Genomic DNA, 8,813 nt, shown 5'->3' on the forward strand with positions numbered 1-8,813 from the left:
AAACCCTTCAGCTCTTTCAGTCCTTGCCCTAACTTCTCCACTGGGGGTTTAGTGTTCAGTCTGATGTTTGGCATCTGCATCTGTATTGGTCAGGCTCTGACAGAACCTCTCAGAGGACAGCTATACGAGGCTCCTGTCAGCAAATTCTTCTTGGCATTAGAAATAGTGTCTGGGTTTGGTGGCTGCAGATGGGATGGATCCCTAGGTGGTGCAATCTCTGGATGACCCTTCCTTGAGTTTCTTCTCCACTCTATGTCCCTGTATTTCCTTTTGACAGGAGGAATTCTGGATTAATATTTTTGAGGTGGGTGGGTAGCCCCATTCCTCACCTGGAGCAGTGCCTATCCACTGGATATGGTCTCTACAGACTCTGTCTCCCCTTTGTTGGGTATTTTGCCTAATGTCCTCCCTGTTCGGTTCTGGGGACCTCTTGGGTCACTGGCATCTGGACGTTTTTAGTGGCTGCCCCGTTTCCCCTCCCCACTGCTACACACGTCCTTTCAAATACCTGACCCTCTGTACTTATCCCCCATCTCCTCCAGTATCTGAACAGATCCCTCTTTTCCCTCTCTGTCCTCTCTCTCTCCTAGACCCCTCTCTCCCTCTACTTCCTGAGATTATTTTCTTCAAAAATATGGAAGGCTTCGTGAATTTGCCTGTCATCCTTCTGCAGGGGCCATGCTAATCTCTGTATCATCCCGATTTTAGAATATGTGCTGCTGAAGCAAGCACTCTATTATTATTTCAAGATACTTACCACTGTTACCTTTTAAGTTACTATGAGCTGTTTCTAAAATAAAAGATAGGAAACACCACTCTTCTCTTTTTATTAGGCCTCTGGATGAGTCCTTATGCATGTGTACAGAAGTGACCTTAAATGAACATGATCTAACACCACACAAAATGTCATTTTAACTGTTGTTAAACTCTCTATCCCCACCCCCAGATGACATTTCTATTCTTACTTTAATTTAAAATAAATGATCTGAGCAAAAATGTTATAGTTTGTCTTACATGGTGTGTGCATATATGTTTAATATAAAGACAGAAGTTAAAATTCCTCATTTAGGGCTGACCGTGTCAGGCAGACACTACTCTTTGCTCGTTTTCTCTTTCTGAATCTTCTCAGGTAAAAGAAAAATAATCTTGTTTCTTCCTGGGTATTGGACCAGCTTTGCCTGCTCTAAGCATCCCATGCATGTCCCAAGCCTCCTACTGTTATTCTAAGCACATCACTATTGAGGATCCCATTGTTGCTCTAAGCACCCCTTCTTCTTCATTGGCCAGTTTGAATTCACACCCTGATCCTGTCTCCTCCAGCTCACACTGGACTAGTTACATAAACTTCCTGGAACTGATCTGGTAATGCATGAAATAATGTCCTCTCAAGGTGATAATAGCTTTATTATATTAGATGTCAAGAGATACAAAAACCCAAGTCAGCAACCCCAACCTCAGATTCAGTTAGCCCAGATAGAACTTCCCCAGCTAGGTAAAAGGGATTGGTCATCAGTGTCCCTGTTGTAGGGACTAGCTATTGCCTCAACTCAAGCATAGACAGCACAGAAGTGCTCTGCTCAAGTCCAAAGTGACCTGGAACAAATGATTGTTTGTTTGACCTATCTCTCTTATTAAAGCCAAAGATACAGCATCAAAACATGCGCGGACAAGTTGCCTGGGCAACTTCAGGGAAAGCAAGTCTACTGCTTTTTCTTAAGAGGGCAAAAAAGACAAGGATAGGAAGAATGACATAGTGTTGGTGGCATTATTTGAATATTACAAGCAGCATTTCTTAGTTTATTTTTTAGTTCAAAGCTTCCAGTTCTTTTGCTACTAAACAAAACATTGAGCTACTCATTCAGTCAAGACATAGTTGTTAGAGAATATAAAACTTCATGCCTGTACATCTAAGTGTAGAAAGTTATTAGTACTGCCATATAGTAACTAGCTATATATATTAATATATATTAGTACTGTTATATAGTAACTACAGCTGTGGTTGCAAACACTAAAGCAAATATTAAATTTAAATTATCAGCTGATAATAGCTTAGCCTAGTTTCCAGATATAATGTTGGTATTGTGGAATTCTTGAGGGCAGCACTAGCATTTACATCAGCATTAACATGAATATGTGAGCTTAACTGTACATAGGCACTATGGTACACGCTGCTATGTACTAGAGATGGTTGATCACACAGACTGTGTATGGTACAGGCTGCTATGTACTAGAGATGGCTGATCACACGGACTGTGTATGGTACAGGCTGCTGTGTATGGTACAGGCTGCTATGCTATGTACTAGAGATGGCTGATCACACGGACTGTGTATGGTACAGGCTGCTATGTACTAGAGTTGGTTGATCACACAGAATGATGGTACACTGCTATGTACTAGAGATGGATGATCACACAGAATAAGTATGGTACAGGCTGCTATGGCTGATCACACAGACTGTGTATGGTACAGGCTGCTATGTACTAGAGTTGGTTGATCACACAGAATGTGTATGGTACAGGCTGCTATGTACTAGAGATGGTTGATCACACGGACTGTGTATGGTACAGGCTGCTATGTACTAGAGACGGTTGATCACACGGACTGTGTATGGTACAGGCTGCTATGTACTAGAGACGGCTGATCACACAGACTGTGTATGGTACAGGCTGCTATGTACTAGAGACGGCTGATCACACGGACTGTGTATGGTACAGGCTGCTATGTACTAGAGACTTGATCACACGGACTGTGTATGGTACAGGCTGCTATGTACTAGAGATGGCTGATCACACAGACTGTGTATGGTACAAGCTGCTATGTACTAGAGACGGCTGTACTGTGTATGGTACAGGCTGCTATGTACTAGAGATGGCTGATCACACAGACTGTGTATGGTACAGGCTGCTATGTACTAGAGATGGCTGATCACACAGACTGTGTATGGTACAGGCTGCTATGTACTAGAGATGGCTGATCACACGGACTGTGTATGGTACAGGCTGCTATGTACTAGAGATGGCTGATCACACGGACTGTGTATGGTACAAGCTGCTATGTACTAGAGATGGCTGATCACACGGACTGTGTATGGTACAGGCTGCTATGTACTAGCGACGGCTGATCATTGGATGTAAAATTGTACAGCACACATTACCTCCTTTCCTTCACTTTCCTCTGCCATCATAAATTAATTATTAGCTCTCATTAACCAAGTCTCAGAAAATCTATGCATTTATTTCTTTAGATTTATTTCCCTTCACTTAAAGCTATTTGTGATCTCATCTAGTAGGTATTTCTGAGATGGAAAAATAGATATTTTCCCGAGGTTTTCTAGTTTCTTTAGCAACTGAGCATTTCTGAGCAGCCAATCAGAACCTTTATTTAGTCACAATTGACAGTGATTAATACATGCCTTGGAGATCTACTTACTGATTATCTCCATCAGAAAATAGAGGTGGCTTTTGGGAATTACAGTCTCTGCTAGAGCATATGTTAGTGTTCATTCTTATTACAATGTATCAATTGCTTCTAAGTGCTGAGAGGGAGGCCTGTGTTTGGTTATTAATCATTTTGATTAAACTATAAGTTTGTGACTAAGTCAGTTACTTCCATTGCTTTCATTTCAAGTACATTGATTTCTTAATATTTAAGGAAAATATTATCATTACAACCTGATTTTAATATCTACATCAATGATTATAAAAGTTACTGCTAAACCTAAGATGTGTTGTGTATGTCAGTGCAGGGGTAAGGGGAGAGAGGGAGGAAGGTATTTCTACGTGACAGAGTCTTTTTAATCCTACATGGTCCTCCAAAACAGAAGGTATCCAGGATGAAAACTTGATTAAAAGTAAAAGTCTGGAACTGCATAGCCAACTCTAACTGGAGCTGGAAAAAGGAACAAAGGTTAGCTGGGATTAGAAAAATTAAATAAATGACACGAAATTGTCACCTTTATTTTTGTATCTTGTACTTTTTGTTTAGGAGAGAGGTCTCTAGCATAAGAGGTCTCTAGAGTAATCATCCAGATGCACGTACCTGTTTGCCATGGACACATCTGCACACATCTGCACGTGTGTATGCAATGCTCTTTCATGTAACCCTCTCCAGATCAGACTGTTGTTTATCACATTACAGTTTTGCCCCGAATATATCCCTGTGCTCCATGTGTATTCAGTACTCACAGACATCAGAAATGGGCATCAGATCCTCTGGAACTAGAGATAAAGAGCAGTTTTTAGGGGTCACATTGATTGCTGGCAACTCAATCCGGGTCCTCTGGAAGAGCCACACGTGTTTTCAACGTCTCTCTCTACTCCCCAGATTCTATTTAGATGCTATAATTCTGAAAATAGAAAGGCTACCCCTCCCCAAAGGGTAAGAATCCCTTGCCTCTACTATCAAAAGGACAGTAAAACCAATCGTCACAGAGTAATGCCGGTTTCCTGACAGCATCTTGTGTATTTCCGGTCTTGGGCTTTTCCTTGCTCACTGTTTTGTTTTCCTCTCTAGGCAGGAGAGAAGTTGCCTTCTGTCTACTTAGAAGCTGATTTCTGTGCATTTTGTTAGACTAGGTGGGTCAGCAGGTATGAGCTAACACATTGCCCAGGTGGCCCCTTAACACAGTGTGATTGAGCATGGAGGAGATAAGCAGCCAGCCCCAGCGCTGGGACTGCCTGGTGCTTGGCCAGGTGAATGTGATTAGCAACTGACTTTTGGATAGAGATTCCCCTGCATTCCCAACAGATGTCCCCTTAATTGAAAGCTTGCTGTGATGCTGGTGATTCGAGAGGCCCCAAATTCCCTTTAATGTCTCTTGCTCATTAAAAACACACCTCCCTTCTTCCAAAGGAATGGCTTCCTTAACAGTTCTGCCTGAGTGGTAGGGGAGAAGGGATGTATGCTCAGTGCCTCAGTATCACCCTGTAAAGTAAACCTGTCTTTCTTCCCTGGCTTCACACCAGATGACTCCAGAAATACCCTTGAGGTTATCAAGCTGTTTGCCAAATGTTGCCTTAAAATGGGTTTTGGGAAAAAGCAGTGCTGTGGGGTTACAGGTGTGTGGTCCTGATTACGATAGATGGCTACACCTTTTTTATGTTCGTGCCTAATTTAGAGCCCAACCCAAGAAGATGGGGAGCAGAGGACACTTCCTGATTGACTGAGAAAACTAAATAATGAAAAGCATGAGAAAGAAATGACTCCCTCAGCTTTGTCTGCCCAGGGTTAAAGTCGTGCACAGCTCTGTTCTGTGTTCCCCTGCTATGGGAAATAGTATCAGTTACATAGTCCCCTTTGCCTATACAGTGAAACAGTACATTCCATGTGCAGAGAAGGAAAAACTCATTTATCACATGAGGCCTCAGGAAAAGGATATAATGACATTCAGAGCTTCCCTGAATCCCGTGAACAAGTTTGCTTTAGAGATTTAATACTATGGGGAATCCTACAAGAAAGGTTTAATCATGTGCTATGCCTCATATATAATTGTTTACTATAAGTGGTTATATTTAATAGATTGCATTTTATAGTCTTTTCTTCCAAATTTTAAAAGTTAAGAAGAATGTCTTTCCAGAAGGATTATGTCAGGCTGTAAGATGTGTTCGTTCTGTATATATTTGCTGAGAGATAGGTAAAATGTTTTGCTGTTTTGATTATACTAGGTAGCTGTTTTCACTGGGCTTAGGAGGGAAAATATGTTGAAAACCTTATCGACAACGACTCTGTAATCAGTGACCTTACTTCTCTTCTGTCTTTCATAGCCAAACTTCTCTGGAATTTATCTCCTCCCAGTCTCGAGTTCATTGTTGAGCCCTTTGCTTCTACTGCCTGCACATTCTAAGGATCAGCAGCCCTCAGCTTAAGCTCTCCAACCTTCACCCTAGGTCTCAGTATTCTTGTACTTAACATCCATTTGCAACTCCAGTCCAGACTTCCAGGCCACCATTGTGATCTAAAAATTAAATATCGTAATTACCAAGTTCTGACTGTGGGAGTCTTTCCTCTGTCTGGTACTTCTCATCCTCTCTTACTGCACTGGGTTCTTCCACCAGCATCTGCAAACTGTTGACTCTCGCATTATTCTTCCTAAACTGAACTTCTCCTTTGAGTCCCAGACAGTTTGTGCTCATAAACTCATTAGTATCATGGAGTCACCTCAAACTCACAATGATCACAGTAGAAATTTTGACCTTTGACCCACTACTTTTCTAGGATTCGCCATCTGAATTAATGAACCACCAATCATTAAACTGTCCCAACTAGAACAATTCGGATTATTCTAAACACTTCATTTTTCTTAAGATAATATCTACTATGATGACTAATTATGTGGGTCAACTTGACTCCACCACAGGAGTCTCATGTGTGTTGTCAAACCACATTCTGCATGTGTCTCAGAGGTCATGGTATTAATGTTTAAAACGACTAAGGCAAACAAGTTGTGCTCCATAACTAGAGTTCTCATTCAGTCTGGTGAAGACATAGAAAAACTGCCCTCCTGTAGCTGAGAGTGGCCCTATTCTTGACTGCCTTGAGCTGAGATGTCAGTTTTTTCATGGTTTCAAGGTTGTGACCATTTAAGGTGGATCTGTGTCATTGGGTGTCCAGAATACTGGCCATATTTCTTGTATGCCATAGGTCTCCAGAATCACATGACCCAACTCCTCATAATAAATGAGGAGTTTACACACACACATACACACACACACACACACTTTGAACTACAAACACAAAAACTACGTACCCTATTGACTCTAATATTACTAGTCACAATTGACTGTCCATCCTGTAAATACCTTAGTCATGAGTCACATTGTCTCCGTTCAGTTTTCAGTCAGTCCCAGGTTTACAAAAGCAAGTGAAGTACAGCCTGTGGTTTCTGTGTGTTCTGCTCTCTGTTGCCAACTGGAGGGATTTTTCAGACACTGCTCTGGTTCTCATACCTCCTTGTCACCTATACCCTTTCCTGGTCATAAAACACTCAAGTAAACAGATTCCTGAATGTAACCCATAGGGCTGCACGTCTCAGATGCAGGCTGTCTCCGGTCCAGAATACCACATTTCTAAATTAAGGATTCTACGCCAAGGTAGCACTGCATGCACAAGGACTGTGAGTGAAAGGAACTGCTTGAACCGCTGCAGTCTCGCAATCTGTCCTGATGCTTGGTCTTTCTTTTAAATGTTCAAATAACACAAACAGTGGATTATAGTTTTTGTTTGTTAAGAATAAATTTAATTCATAGGTGTGTTTATATATTTTTATAATTCAATTTAATTCATAAAAATAACTTTATCAATGCCTTTAAAGCATAGCGATTATTGTAATTGTTAATACTTATTACATCTATATTATTTTAGACAGGCTTGCCATGTGAATAAGAGATGGTTTTAGAAATTATCCATCGCAGGGCTCAAGACTGTGGATATAGCTCGATGGTGGGCACTGGCACAGGCTGAGAAAGTCCCAGCACTTGAAAAAAAAATTCACGTCTGGTGTTCAGTCTTCGCCACTTTGCTGCTATGCTTCTGTGCTCCAGAGCTGTGACTTTTAGCTCTGATCCGAATTCACTAATCTGATTACACAATTCATAGCTGAACTCTTTGCTAAACTAAAACTGTTTCTGAGAATTGAAGTACTATATATTGTTTTATCCACCACTGCTTTTTCAGAACCTAGCTCAATGCTACCACAAAGTGAGTATTTAATGAATGTCTGCCAAATGAATAATGCGTGAACAGGGTAAGGACTCAACCTACGTCTGCCTAGCTCTAAAGCCAGCCCTAACCATTGTGCCTTACTGTCTTACAGTGTTCCTTTTCACTGGCCACCAATGAAAGGGCGATCAACTGTGAAGGACCTTGACAGCAATGAATATGAACATTCTTTGTATTCTTCATGAGAAGACATAGAAATGGCAGGGAAATGATAGGGAGTGGAATGGAGAAGTTTGCCGTAATAGGGATCGCATTCCTGTAAACATACTTTTAAATTTGGGGCAGAAGCTTACCAGTGTAGAGCAATTAAATGGAAGGCACTCATTCCAACACTTATCCATTTAAATTAAGTAAAAATATGAGCTATGCCAGATGTATGCAGACTCAGAATAGAACCTCTCATGTGTAAATAATACACTTTGCTTGATTTTTGAGGTTTTATGTAAACAAATTGCTGTTGGAAAATGCATTTGTGAGAATTTACCAGAGGGATATCTTCAGTAATGTATCTTATGAAAGTGAATTCTAATAGAAATGATTCAAAACACACGGAAGAATACAGAAGCTTTAACCTCACAAACATGCATGGAATACATATTTTCTTCTGTCTTTTTGCCAACTACTTACAACCATAACATGATAAAGTTATACTACCTGCATTAAACAGTAAGCACATTGTGCACATAAACTATATCTTTATGTGTGTGCCCGTAAGCTAGGCTGGCTGGCCAGTGAGCCGCAGAGATCCCCCTGCCTCTGCCTCTTCAGCACTGAGATCACAAGGGAGCATCATGGTGCCCAGATATATGTGTCCCGGATATCAATCTCCAGTAATCATTCCTGCAAGGCAAGCTCTTCAGTAACTGAACGATATGGAACTATTTCCATAGCTCCATAAAGTGTTGGGGTGTTTTCCTTTTATAAGAATCCACAATACTAGATTTCACTATGACATTTTCAAACAAATGTCTTTTCTTTGTTCTCCTCTCCCATCAACTCCCCAAACCTTTGCTTGTTCACCTGGTCCCCTTCCATCTCATAGTCAACTTTCATGTCACCAATATCCTGTTCTCTTCCCATACCTCCTCAAGACCTAT

At 41.1% G+C, this 8,813-nt stretch overlaps 1 non-coding gene across 1 annotated transcript; it reads right to left on the reverse strand.

Moving 5' to 3' along the window:
- Positions 1-628: 628 nt before the first annotated feature.
- LOC116890354 lies at positions 629-732 on the reverse strand. The gene has a single exon (XR_004386573.1). It is a non-coding gene; the product is annotated as a U6 spliceosomal RNA (small nuclear RNA).
- Positions 733-8,813: the final 8,081 nt, after the last annotated feature.

This window comes from Rattus rattus, chromosome 1, assembly GCF_011064425.1.
Source record: "Rattus rattus isolate New Zealand chromosome 1, Rrattus_CSIRO_v1, whole genome shotgun sequence".
Lineage (NCBI taxonomy): Eukaryota > Metazoa > Chordata > Mammalia > Rodentia > Muridae > Rattus > Rattus rattus.